Below are 14,968 nucleotides of genomic sequence, written 5' to 3'. Positions count from 1 at the left end.
AGTCGGGGGTAAAGTTGCTGTAATTTTAGGACTATCAGGATTAACACCTCCAACACGGTTACTCTGCCCTGGGTCAATACGTTGGACCAAGCGCTCTTTTCTAATTGTCAATCGGTACCAACCACGCTGCTGCTACTAAGGACGTGTTGCTGCCAGAAAAAGGGTAAGAGGATCTGATCACCCCTCCCCGTACATTGTAATGTGCAAGTGTCTATCAGAGCTAACTTGAAGGTTGAGCATAGTGCCATGACCGTTATCCAGGTGGTCTGGCGTCCTCCCTCTACACACTGCATTAACTTCCACGGAGGATGACTAAGGCTTGGAGAACAGGCTGAGTGTGTCTGGGGCACCCTCAGTTACACATTTATGAGTGACTCTGTTATACATCTGTCACATTCCATTAATTTGGATACACTTCATATGGAAGCAGCATCAATTATCCCAATATAAATTACTGGATTATTACAAATGACTATCATGCTTTCCAGATAATGATTATAACCATTTGGCTTGATTATATGTGCAATATATATATTTTTTTTTAATGTTGATCGATAAAATAGGATTTTAATTACCTTTTCCGTAGTCCGTAGAGGATGCTGGGGTCCACATTAGTACCATGGAGTATAGACAGGTCCATCAGGAGCCATTGGCACTTTAAGAGTTTAATAGTGTGGGCTGACTCCTCCCTCTATGCCCCTCCTACCAGACTCAGTCTAGAAACGGTGCCCGAGGAGACGGACATACTTCGAGAGAAGGAATTAAACAGATAGCGGCGAGATTCATACCAGCTCACATAAACAAAGCAAACCAAGCTAACTAGCTTGAAACTCAGCAATAGCTGAAAACACTATTTAAATAAGTAACAACACAGTACTTAACTAAGAACAAAGTTGTATTGAATCAAGTAACTGCTGCAGGATAACGAAGCGCTGGGCGGGCGCCCAGCATCCTGTAAGGACTACGAGAAAAGGATTTACCGGTAGGTAATTAAAATCCTATTTTCTCTTACGTCCTAGAGGATGCTGGGGTCCACATTAGTACCATGGGGATGTACCAAGCACCCAGAACGGGAGGGAGAGCGCGGAGGCTCCTGCAGAACTGACTGACCAAACTTCAGGTCCTCAGGGGCCAAAGTATTGAACTTGTAGAACTTAGCAAACGGGTTCGACCCTGACCAAGTAGCTGCTCGGCAAAGCTGTAAAGCAGAGACCCCCCCCCCCCGGCAGCCGCCCAGGAAGAACCCACTTTACGAGTAGAGTGGGCCTTAACAGATTTTGGAAACGGCAATTCTGCTGTAGAATACGCATGCTGGATAGTGAACCTGATCCAGCGGAGAGAGTCTGCTTAGAAGCAGGACACCCAGTTTCTTTGTATCATACAGGACAAACAGAGAGTTCGTTTTTCTGTGACGAGTAGTCTTCTTCACATGGATTTTAAGAGCCCTTACTACAGCCAAGGACTTTGAAGTAATTGAGAAGTCAGTAGCAACTGGCACCACAATAGGTTGATTAATATGAAAAGCCGACACGACCTTAGAAAGGAACTGCTGACATGTCCTGAGCTCAGCTCTATCTTCATGGAAGATCAAGTAGGGGCTCTTACAAGACAAAGCCCCCAACTCCGACACACGTCTAGCAGAAGCGAAGGCCAACAATGTGACAGCCTTCCACGTGAGAAACTTGACCTCAACCTCCGGTAGAGGCTCGAACCAATCCGATTGGAGGAACTGTAACACCACGTTAAGATCCCAGGGTGCCATAGGTGGCACAAAGGGAGGCTGGATATGCAGAACCCCTTTAAAAAAAGTCTGAACCTCAGGGAGGGAAGCCAATTGTTTCTGGAAGAAAATGGATAGCGCCGAAATCTGGACCATTACGGATCCCAACCTCAGACCGATATCCACACCTGCTTGCAGGAAGAGGAGAAAACGTCCCAGTTGAAACTCCACCGTAGGAAACTTCTTGGATTCACACAAAGATACATACTTCTTCCAAATGCGATGGTAATGCTTAGACGTTACTCCTTTTCTAGCCTGTATCAGGGTAGAAATAACTTTGTTCGGAATGCCCTTCCAAGCTAATATCTGGCGTTCAACCTCCATGCCGTCAAACGAAACCGCGGTAAGTCTTGATAAGTGAAGTGGAGGAAACGCGTACACTGACTAGAACACCGCCACTGCTTGTGGGTCTCTCAACCTGGAAAACTACCTCCGAAGCTTCTTGTTGAGACGGGAGGCCATCATGTCTATTTGAGGTACACCCCAAAGATTTGTCACCTCCGTGAACACCTCCGGATGGAGGCTCCACTCTCCGGGATGGAGATTGTGTCTGCTGAGGAAGTCCGCTTCCCAGTTGTCTACTCCCGGAATGAAGATTGCTGATAGCGCCAACGCGTGTTTTTCTGCCCAGAGGATAATTCTTGTTACCTCTGACATTGCAGCTCTGCTCTTCGTTCCGCCCTGTCAGTTTATGTAGGCTACCGTCGTTACTCCGACTGCACTTGAATGGCTTGATCTCGCAGAAGATGAGCCGCTTTGAGAAGACCGTTGTAGACGGCTCTTAGTTCCAGAATGTTTATCGGAAGACTGGATTCCAGGTTTGACCATCTTCCTTGGAAGGATTCTCCCCGAGTGACTGCGCCCCAGCCCCGGAGGCTTGCATCTGTGGTTAGAAGGATCCAGTCCTGATTCCCGAACCTGCGGCCCTCCAGAAGGTGAGACATTTGCAGCCACCAGAGGAGTGAAATTCTGGCTTTCGGCGATAAACGTATCCTCAGGTGCATGTGTAGGTGAGATCCCGACCACTTGTCCAGGAGATCCAGCTGGAAGGACCGAGCATGAAACCTTCCGTACTGTAGAACCTGTAGGAGGCAACCATCTTCCCCAGAAGACGAATGCACAGATGAACCGATACCCGGGCTGGCTTCAGGACATCCCGGACCATTGCTTGAATCACCAACGCTTTCTCCTCCGGCAGAAACACCCTATGCCAGAGGTTCCCAAACTGTGTGCCGTGGCTCCCTGGGGTGCCTCGGGACACTTGCAGGGGTGCCCTGGGTTGGTGGTCCAGGACCAATTCAAATTATTCATGGTCAATATAATAGGCAAAACCAGTGCTGGTGGCTGCCAGTCATAAAATATGTGGCCAAACAGAAGCAAAGATTGTCCCTCACCACACAACTGACCCTAAGGATGACATATAAACGCCATCTACTTAATGTAATATTTATTTCTAAATTTCTCAATAAGAAATTTTTGGCCTAGGGGTGCCGTGAAAAAAATTCTGATATTCTAGGGCGCCGTGATTCAAAAAAGTTTGGAAACCACTGCCCTATGCACTTCCGTGTCGAGGATGATCCCCAGAAAAGACAATCTCCTTGTCGTTTCCAAATGTGACTTTGGAAGGATCAGGATCCAACCGTGTTTCCTGAGCAGATGAGTCGTGAGAGCAATGGACTGCAACAATATCTCCCTGGACGACGCCTTTATCAGTAGATCGTCCAGATATGGGATTGTGGGGGCCATTCCGACCCGTTCGCTCACTGCGTTTTAACGCAGCAGAGCAAACGGGGCCGTAGGTAGCCTGCGCATGCGGGACGGCCAAAGGCCGTAGCAGGATAGCGATCGCCTCTACATGATTGACAGGCAGAGGCGATCGATGGGCGGGAGGGGGCGAAATGGCGAGGGGGCCGGACTGACATGTGGGGCGGACTAGCCCCGTGCTGGGCGTCCCCCCGCATGTCAGGAAAGATGATCGTAGCTGTGCAAAATTTTGCACAGCTACGATCAACTCGGAATGACCACCTATGTTCACCCCCTGTCTGCGGAGTACCATCATCTCTACCATCACCTCGAAGACCCTCGGTGCTGTGTAGAGGCCGAACGGCAGTGCCTGAAACTGATAGTGACTGACTTACAGTGCAAATCTGAGATTAGCCTGGTGCAGCAGCCAAATCGGAATGTGGAGGTACGCATACTTGATATCCAGGGATACCAGAAACTCTCCCTCCTCCAGACCTGAGATCACCGCTCTCAGAGACTCCATTTTGAATTTGAATTCCCTCAGGTAAGGGTTTAGCGACTTCAAGTTCAAAATAGGTCTGACTGAACCATCCAGTTTCGGTATCACGAAAAAAGGTTCGAATAATAACCCTTGCATTGCAAACACGGTGGAACTGGGACAATGACCTGTGACATTTCCAATTTTCGGATGGCGTCCTGTAGGATCGCCCTGTCTGTCAGCAACGCTGGCAAGCCTGATTTGATGAATCGGTGAGGCAGGAGTTCTTGAAACTCCAGTCTGTACCCTTGGGACACAATATCCTGTACCCAGGGATCCAGGCCGGACGACACCCAGATGTTGCTGAAACGTCCGAGTCTCACACCCGCCAGCCCTTCCTCCAGGCTGTGCGGTCCACCGTCATGCTGAGGATTTTGAGGAACCAGAAGCAGGTTTCTGGTCCTGGGAGCCTGCTGGTGCACGCTTTTTGGATTTTGCACGACCACCCCTAAAGAAGGTGGTATGAGCTTTGGTCCTTTTTGTTCTAGCCGAAAGGACTGCGATGCAGTTGGGGAAAAAGGTTTCCTCGTAGAAGGTGTAGCAGAGGAAAGTAAAGGTGACTTACCGGCGGTTGCCGTGGAAATCCACGCATCCAATGCTTCCCCAAATAGAGCCTGACCTGTGTAAGGTAGGGTTTCCACACTTCTCCTGGATTCTGCGTCTGCAGACCATTGGCGTAGCCAGAGTCCTCTGCGGGCTGAGACCTACATGGCAGATATCCGTGCAGTCAGCGCACCCAGGTCCTTCATGGATTCCACCATGAACCCCGCAGAATCCTGTATGTTACGTAAAAACAATTCAATGTCACTCCTATCCATTGTATTCAAATCCTCTAGTAATGTGCCTGACACTTTACTATGGCTTTAGAAATTCATGCACAGGCAATGGTGGGCCTTAACGCCAATCCCGAAGCAGTGTATATGGATTTTAGTGTAGTGTCAATCTTCGATCAGCCGGTTCTTTTAACGCGGTAGATCCAGGGACAGGTAAAACCACCTTTTTAGACAGTCTGGAGACAGATGCGGCAACTATAGGTGGGTTCTCCCACTTTTTTCAATCCTCCTCAGGGAAGGGAAAGGCAACCAGAACCGTTTTGAGGATCTGGAATTTTTTTCTCCGGGTTTTCCCAGGATTTTGCAAATATAGTGTTTAATTCTTTAGACGCAGTGAAGGTTAGCGAGGCTGTCTTATTGTCAGTAAAGTAAGCTTCCTCAACCTGCTCAGGTGACGTGTCAGTAATGTTACTACACCTCTAATGGCCTCAATCATGAGCTGCACCGCCTTTGCAAGAGATGCCGCCCCCTTTAGCACGTCCCCATCACCGTCTGCTGCATCAGAGTCGGTATCCGTGTCATCTTGCATAATCTGGGCAAGTGCACGTTTCTGTGGGAACATGCTAGGGGGTCTTGCCGGAATAGGAACTGAACCTGACCAAACTGCCATAGAATTCTTTAACACCTGAGTTTCTGTCTCAGTATGTGCTACCCTAGTAGAAATCTGAGAGATCATTAATTTAATGGAGGTCAAACACTCAGGCTCAATCATAGGGATCTGAGACAAGACAGTACAATCCTGTGTACATGGAATGGATTCTTCCTGAGAAAAAACATCCTCTGCAGCATATGACACAGAGTCCCTAGACATGGCTATGGGAGATAATAAACACCCACACACACACAGGGAATTGTAGACACAGTTTTCCCCTAAGTATGCCACAGAGAGACACAGAGATTGGAGCCAACCCACACACAGCGCTTCCTGAGGTAGATATAATACAACTACCTAGCGCTTACTGTGTACTTTAATAGACTACACAGTATTTACACAGCCCCCCCCCCCCTTTTACAACCCCCTGGTACCGAACAGGATAACTGGAGTTGCGTGGAGGGACCGTTTCCCCTGTAAGCGTCTGTGTACAGGAACTGCAGGCAGGAAAATGGCGCTGAACGCTGCTAGGTCCGCTCTGAGAAGCTCCGCCCCCTGAAGATGGCGCATCTTCCCGCACAAATTCTTTATACTGGCCTGAGGATTCCGTCGCTAGCCGGCGGATTCAGACCCCGGTTAGCGTCTGTGTACTGAGGATTCTGTCTCTAGCTTGGGGATTCAGTCTCCGGTTAGCGTCTGTGACCAGTTTAGGGTATTTAGACGCTGGCTCAGGACGCCCCTCATGGCGCCAACACTGTGTGCCGCTGAGCCTTCCCTGGAGTGCAGCCGTTCAGAGCTGCGCTCCTACCCTTGTGCTGCCATATCTCACCACCTGTTCTTCTGGCTCTGGTAGGGGGTGGCAGCATGCTGCGGGAGTGAACGGTCCCCTGGGGCGACTAACGATCAGCACCCTCAGGTGTCCTGTCAGTGGCTTGAACCCCTCAAGGCGGACACTACTCCTCCCCTAAGTCCCTCGAAGCAGGGAGGCTGTTGCCTGCAGCCTCCCTGTGCCTAAACTCTAAAATAAAATAATAAAACTAGAAAAGCTCCTATGGAGCTCCCCTAGCTGTGACCGGCTCCTCCGGGCACATTTTCTATACTGAGTCTGGTAGGAGGGGCATAGAGGGAGGAGCCAGCCCACACTATTAAACTCTAAAAGTGACAATGGCTCCTGGTGGACCCGTCTATACCCCACGGTACTAATGTGGACCCCAGCATCCTCTAGGACGTAAGAGAAATTGTATTTTTAAACTGTGTATTTTTTAGAAATTGTTACATATGCACTCCCTTAGTGAATAGATTTTTACCTTTTCTGTATACAGGTTGAGTATCCCCTATCCAAAATGCTTGGGACCAGAGGTATTTTGGATATCGGATTTTTCCGTATTTTGGAATAATTGCATAACATAATGAGATATGATGGCGATGGTACCTAAATCTAAGCACAGAATGCATTTATGTTTCATATACACCTTATACACACAGCATGAAGGTCATTTTAGCCAATATTTTTTGTAACTTTGTGCATTGAACAAAGTGTGTGTACATTCACACAATTCAATTATGTTTCATATACACCTTATACACACAGCCTGAAGGTCATTTAATACAATACTTTTAATAACTTTGTGTATTAAACAAAGTTTGTGTACATTGAGCCATCAGAAAACAAAGATTTCACTATCTCACGCTCACTCAAAAAAGTCCGTATTTCGGAATATTCCGTATTTCGGAATATTTGGATATGGGATACTCAACCTGTAGTATATTTCTTGGCAAGACAGTGGTGACAAGTTGGGAGCTGCATCTGTTCAATTCTGATTGAACTCACTGCCGATATACTGGTAGATGAGATGCGCTGTCGGTATACTGACAGCTGCCATCCCAGCAGACGGTAGCTCATCCCCATTCTCTCTCAAGTGAGGGTGCTGTGGGAAAGGACTTGGCTTTAACCAGTTAACAGACGCATTTAAAAAAATACGATTTTAAACCTACCGGTAAATCTTTTTCTCGTAGTCCGTAAAGGATGCTGGCGACTCCGTAAGGACCATGGGGATAGACTGGCACCGCAGGAGACATGGGCACTTTAATAAAGACTTTAGATCTGGTGTGCACTGGCTCCTCCCTCTATGCCCCTCCTCCAGACCTCAGTTAGAGAAACTGTGCCCAGAGGAGACGGACAGTACGAGGAAAGGATTTTTGTTAATCCAAGGGCAAGATTCATACCAACCATACCAATCACACCGTATAACTTGTGATATACTATCCAGTTAACAGTATGAAAACGACATAGCATCAGCCCAAGACCGATGAGACTATAACATAACCCTTATTTAAGCAATAACTATATACAAGTCTTGCAGAAGTAGTCCGCACTTGGGACGGGCGCCCAGCATCCTCTACGGACTATGAGAGAAAGATTTACCGGTAGGTTTAAAATCTTATTTTCTCTTACGTCCTAGAGGATGCTGGGGACTCCGTAAGGACCATGGGGATTATACCAAAGCTCCCAAACGGGCGGGAGAGTAAGGATGACTCTGCAGCACCGATTGAGCAAACAGGAGGTCCTCCTCAGCCAGGGTATCAAACTTATAGAACTTTGCAAAGGAGTTTGAACCCGACCAAGTAGTAGCTCGGCACAGCTGTAGCGCCGAGACCCCTCTGGCAGCCGCCCAAGAAGAGCCCACCTTCCTAGTGGAATGGGCCTTGACCGATTTAGGCAACGGCAATCCCGCCGTAGAATGCGCCTGCTGAATCGTGTTACAGATCCAGCGAGCAATAGTCTACTTTGAAGCAGGGGCACCAATCTTGTTGGTTGCATACATGACAAACAGTGCTTCTGTTTTTCTGACTGTAGCCGATCTGGCCACGTAAATTTTCAAAGCCCTGACCACATCAAGGGACTCGGGATCCTCCAAGTCACGCGTAGCCACAGGCACCACAATAGTTCATATGAAAGGATGAAACCACTTTTGGCAGGAATTGAGGACGGGTCCGCAATTCCGCTCTATCCATATGGAAAACCAGATAGGGGCTTTTATGTGATAAAGCCGCTAATTCCGACACTCGCCTAGCCGAAGCCAAGGCTAATAACATGACCACCTTCCAAGTGAGATTTTTCAACTCCACCGTTTTAAGTGGTTCAAACCAGTGTGACTTAATGAAACTCAAACACGTAAAATTAAATTAAAAAGATAATCCTAGACGGAAAATCAATACAGGCGCTATTAGAAATAAGACCACTCTATTAATAAATAAGAATTTACTTACCGATAATTCTATTTCTCGTAGTCCGTAGTGGATGCTGGGAACTCCGTAAGGACCATGGGGAATAGCGGCTCCGCAGGAGACTGGGCACAAAAGTAAAGCTTTAGGACTACCTGGTGTGCACTGGCTCCTCCCCCTATGACCCTCCTCCAAGCCTCAGTTAGGATACTGTGCCCGGACGAGCGTACACAATAAGGAAGGATTTTGAATCCCGGGTAAGACTCATACCAGCCACACCAATCACACCGTATAACTTGTGATCTAAACCCAGTTAACAGTATGATAACAGAGGAGCCTCTAGAAAAGATGGCTCACTACAACAATAACTCGATTTAGTTAACAATAACTATGTACAAGTATTGCAGACAATCCGCACTTGGGATGGGCGCCCAGCATCCACTACGGACTACGAGAAATAGAATTATCGGTAAGTAAATTCTTATTTTCTCTGACGTCCTAGTGGATGCTGGGAACTCCGTAAGGACCATGGGGATTATACCAAAGCTCCCAAACGGGCGGGAGAGTGCGGATGACTCTGCAGCACCGAATGAGAGAACTCCAGGTCCTCCTCAGCCAGGGTATCAAATTTGTAGAATTTAGCAAAACGTGTTTGCCCCTGACCAAGTAGCTGCTCGGCAAAGTTGTAAAGCCGAGACCCCTCGGGCAGCCGCCCAAGATGAGCCCACTTTCCGTGTGGAATGGGCTTTTACAGATTTTGGCTGTGGCAGGCCTGCCACAGAATGTGCAAGCTGAATTGTACTACAAATCCAACGAGCAATAGTCTGCTTAGAAGCAGGAGCACCCAGCTTGTTGGGTGCATACAGGATAAACAGCGAGTCAGATTTTCTGACTCCAGCCGTCCTGGAAACATATATTTTCAGGGCCCTGACAACGTCTAGCAACTTGGAGTCCTCCAAGTCCCTAGTAGCCGCAGGCACCACAATAGGTTGGTTCAGGTGAAACGCTGAAACCACCTTAGGGAGAAACCGAGGACGAGTCCTCAATTCCGCCCTGTCCGTATGGAAAATCAGATAAGGGCTTTTACAGAATAAAGCCGCCAATTCTGACACGCGCCTGGCCCAGGCCAGGGCCAACATCTTTAAGTGGTTCAAACCAATGTGACTTTTGGAACCCAAAAACTACATTGAGATCCCAAGGTGCCACTGGAGGCACAAAAGGAGTCTGTATATGCAGTACCCCTTTTACAAACGTCTGCACTTCAGGGACTGAAGCTAGTTCTTTCTGGAAGAAAATTGACAGGGCCGAAATTTTAACCTTAATGGACCCCAATTTCAGGCCCATAGACACTCCTGTTTGCAGGAAATGTAGGAATCGACCCAGTTGAAATTCCTCCGTCGGGCCTTACTGGCCTCGCACCACGCAACATATTTTCGCCAAATGCGGTGATAATGTTTTGCGGTTACATCCTTCCTGGCTTTGATCAGGATAGGGATGACTTCATCCGGAATGCCTTTTTTCTTCAGGATCCGGCGTTCAACCGCCATGCCGTCAAACGCAGCCGCGGTAAGTCTTGGAACAGACAGGGTTCTTGCTGGAGCAGGTCCCTTCTTAGAGGTAGAGGCCACGGATCCTCCGTGAGCCTCTCTTGAAGTTCCGGGTACCAAGTCCTTCTTGGCCAATCCGGAGCCACGAATATAGTGCTTACTCCTCTCCATCTTATAATTCTCAGTACCTTGGGTATGAGAGGCAGAGGAGGGAAAACATACACTGACTGGTACACCCACGGTGTTACCAGAGCGTCTACAGCTATTGCCTGAGGGTCCCTTGACCTGGCGCAATACCTGTCGAGTTTTTTGTTGAGGCGGGACGCCATCATGTCCACCTTTGGTTTTACCCAACGGTTTATAATCATGTGGAAGACTTCTGGGTGAAGTCCCCATTCTCCCGGGTGGAGGTCGTGTCTGCTGAGGAAGTTTGCTTCCCAGTTGTCCACTCCCGGAATGAATACTGCTGACAGTGCTATCACATGATTTTCCGCCCAGCGAAGAATCCTTGCAGCTTCTGCCATTGACTGCTTCTTGTGCCACCCTGTCTGTTTACGTGGGTGACTGCCGTGATGTTGTCCGACTGGATCAACCCGGCTGACCTTGAAGCAGAGGTCTTGCTAAGCTTAGAGCATTGTAAATGGCTCTTAGCACCAGGATATTTATGTGAAGTGATGTCTCCAGGCTTGACCATAAGCCCTGGAAATTTCTTCCCTGTGTGACTGCTCCCCAGCCTCGCAGGCTGGCATCCGTGGTCACCAGGACCCAGTCCTGAATGCCGAATCTGCGGCCCTCTAGAAGATGAGCACTCTGCAACCACCACAGGAGGGACACCCTTGTCCTTGGTGACCGGGTTATCCGCTGATGCATCTGAAGATGCAACCCCGACCATTTGTCCAGCAGGTCCCACTGGAAAGTTCTTGCGTGGAATCTGCCGAATGGGCTTGCTTCGTAGGAAGCCACCATTTTTCCCAGAACCCTTGTGCATTGATGCACTGAGACTTGGCTCGGTTTTAGGAGGTTCCTGACTAGCTCGGATAACTCCCTGGCTTTCTCCTCCGGGAGAAACACCTTTTTCTGGACTGTGTCCAGAATCATCCCTAGGAACAGAAAACGAGTCGTCGGAACCAGCTGCGATTTTGGAATATTGAGAATCCAACCGTGCTGTCGCAACACTACCTGAGATAGTGCTACACCGACCTCCAACTGTTCCCTGGATCTTACCCTTATCAGGAGATCGTCCAAGTAAGGGATAACTAAAACTCCCTTCCTTCAAAGGAGTATCATCATTTCGGTCATTACCTTGGTAAAGACCCGGGGTGCCGTGGACCATCCAACGGCAGCGTCTGAAACTGATAGTGACAGTTCTGTACCACAAACCTGAGGTACCCTTGGTGAGAAGGGTAAATTGGGACATGAAGGTAAGCATCCTTGATGTCCAGAGACACCATGTAGTCCCCTTCTCTTGAATTTGAACCTCTGTATGTAAGTGTTCAAAGATTTTAGATTTAAAATCGGTCTCACCGAGCCGTCCGGCTTCGGTACCACAACAGTGTGGAATAATACCCCTTTCCCTGTTGCAGGAGGGGTACCTTGATTATCACCTGCTGGGAATACAGCTTGTGAATGGCTTCCAAAACCGCCTCCCTGTCTGCTTGTAAAGCCCCAGCGTCATGCTGAGGGCTTGGCAGAGGCGGGAGAAGGCTTCTGTTCCTGGGAACTGGCTGATTTCTGCAGCCTTTTTCCTCTCCCTCTGTCACGGGGCAGAAATGAGGAACCTTTTGCCCACTTGCCCTTATGGGAACGAAAGGACTGCGCCTGATAATACGGCGTCTTCTTATGTTGAGAGGCGACCTGGGGTAAAAACGTGGATTTCCCAGCTGTTGCCGTGGCCACCAGGTCTGAAAGACCGACCCCAAATAACTCCTCCCCTTTATAAGGCAATACTTCCATATGCCATTTGGAATCCGCATCACCTGACCACTGTCGTGTCCATAACCCTCTTCTGGCAGAAATGGACAGCGCACTTACTCTTGATGCCAGTCGACAAATATCCCGCTGTGCATCACACATATATAGAAATGCATCTTTTAAATGCTCTATAGGCAATAATATACTGTCCCTATCTAGGGTATCAATATTTTCAGTCAGGGAATCCGACCACGCCAACCCAGCACTGCACATCCAGGCTGAGGCGATTGCTGGTCGCAGTATAACACCAGTATGTTGTGTAAATACATTTTAGGATACCCTCCTGCTTTCTATCAGCAGGATCCTTAAGGGCGGCCATCTCAGGAGAGGGTAGAGCCCCTGTTTTGACAAGCGTGTGAGCGCTTTATCCACCCTAGGGGGTGTTTCCCAACGCACCCTAACCTCTGGCGGGAAAGGATATAATGCCAATAACGGTTTAGAAATTATCAGTTTTTTTATCGGGGGAAAACCCACGCTTTCACACACCTCATTTAATTTCTCAGATTCAGGAAAACTACAGGTAGTTTTTCCTCACCGAACATAATACCCCTATTGGTGGTACTCGTATTATCAGAAATGTGTAAAACATTTTTCATTGCCTCAATCATGTAACGTGTGGCCCTACTGGAAGTCACATTTGTCTCTTCACCGTCGACACTGGAGTCAGTATCCGTGTCGGCGTCTGTATTTGCCATCTGAGGTAACGGGCGCTTTAGAGCCCCTGACGGCCTATGAGACGTCTGGACAGGCACAAGCTGAGTAGCCGGCTGTCTCATGTCAATCACTGTCTTTTGTAAAGAGCTGACACTCATGTAATTCCTTCCAACAGTTCATCCACTCAGGTGTCGACCCCCTAGGGGGTGACATCCCTATTACAGGCAATTTGCTCCGCCTCCACATCATTTTCCTCCTCATACATGTCGACACAAACGTACCGACACACAGCACACACACAGGGAATGCTCTGATAGAGGACAGGACCCCACTAGCCCTTTGGGGAGACAGAGGGAGAGTTTGCCAGCACACACCAGAGCGCTATATATATACAGGGATAACCTTATATAAGTGTTTTTCCCCTTATAGCTGCTGTATTTTTAATACTGCGCATAATTAGTGCCCCCCTCTCTTTTTTAACCCTTTCTGTAGTGTAGTGACTGCAGGGGAGAGCCAGGGAGCTTCCCTCCAACGGAGCTGTGAGGGAAAATGGCGCCAGTGTGCTGAGGAGATAGGCTCCGCCCCTTTCTCAGCGGCCTTTTCTCCCGTTTTTCAGTGTAATCTGGCAGGGGTTAAAATTCATCCATATAGCCCTGGGGGCTATATGTGATGTATTTTCGCCAGCCAAGGTGTTTTTATTGCTGCTCAGGGCGCCCCCCCCTAGCGCCCTGCACCCTCAGTGACCGAAGTGTGAAGTGTGCTGAGGAGCAATGGCGCACAGCTGCAGTGCTGTGCGCTACCTTGGTGAAGACAGGATGTCTTCTGCCGCCGATTTTCCGGACCTCTTCTTGCTTCTGGCTCTGTAAGGGGGCCGGCGGCGCGGCTCTGGGACCGGACTCCATGGCTGGGCCTGTGTTCGATCCCTCTGGAGCTAATGGTGTCCAGTAGCCTAAGAAGCCCAATCCACTCTGCACGCAGGTGAGTTCGCTTCTTCTCCCCTTAGTCCCTCGATGCAGTGAGCCTGTTGCCAGCAGGTCTCACTGAAAATAAAAAACCTAAAACTAAACTTTTCACTAAGCAGCTCAGGAGAGCCCCTAGTGTGCACCCTTCTCGTTCGGGCACAAAAATCTAACTGAGGCTTGGAGGAGGGTCATGGGGGGAGGAGCCAGTGCACACCAGGTAGTCCTAAAGCTTTACTTTTGTGCCCAGTCTCCTGCGGAGCCGCTATTCCCCATGGTCCTTACGGAGTTCCCAGCATCCACTAGGACGTCAGAGAAATTAATAAATGCTGCTCTCAGAAGGTATTCTGTTAAACCTAGGTATCCAAATAAATTATAAATAACTATAATAGAGAGCGCAAACATAAATAATAATAAAAACAATTTATTTGTTATACACAGCATATATTTATATTGAATTAAACATATAAAACAGAGCTAGAGAGCCATGTGCCAATGTAGAGAAACTCTAGATCATATCATATCATATATACCACATATTATATAAATAATGAATTGGGATAAATATATTGATAAAATCCCTTTTTAACTCCTGTGGTAATTGATCCAGTACTCTCAAAACGGAAAAAAGAGTTCCTAGGTATCCAAGACAATTATTGATCAACTAAATCCCAGTTATTATATGAAGTGCCTATTGTATTGTAAGTTGCCTCATTAGATGGTACCAGTATAGGTACAGTGGTGCGCAATAATTCACCAACAAAAGGTGATTTTTACTTCTATAGAGGTTTGAAATATATGCCTACCCCAGTGTAAAGATAGTAATCAGAAATATTTATAAATGGTTTAATTTTCTCTGCGATGTCATTATTACATTATTAGATTGTCATTATTAAATTGTATTTAAAGTATTTTTCTTATTTAATATGTTATTAATTTTGTTTATGTTAGTGAATGCAATAGTAGTATCAGCTAAATACTAAGGATAACATGAATGCATTTGTTAGAGACCACACCTGTTGAACAGCATTAGATTCACACCTGGAAGGAATTGGGTGTGTAAGTGTAGCAAGTACCGATTGGTTGAGGAACCTCTTATATACTGCACTGGTCTGAGTATCAGACA

General features: G+C 47.8%; 1 protein-coding gene across 6 annotated transcripts in view; it reads right to left on the bottom strand.

Moving 5' to 3' along the window:
• ABAT (4-aminobutyrate aminotransferase) overlaps positions 1 to 14,968 on the bottom strand; it is a 444,030-nt gene that overhangs the window by 251,299 nt on the left and 177,763 nt on the right. The window lies entirely within an intron of this gene.

Source organism: Pseudophryne corroboree, chromosome 7 (genome assembly GCF_028390025.1).
Source record: "Pseudophryne corroboree isolate aPseCor3 chromosome 7, aPseCor3.hap2, whole genome shotgun sequence".
Classification (NCBI taxonomy): domain Eukaryota; kingdom Metazoa; phylum Chordata; class Amphibia; order Anura; family Myobatrachidae; genus Pseudophryne; species Pseudophryne corroboree.
The sequence above is the reverse complement of the archived record's forward strand: the minus strand, read 5'-3'. Positions and strand labels throughout refer to the sequence as shown.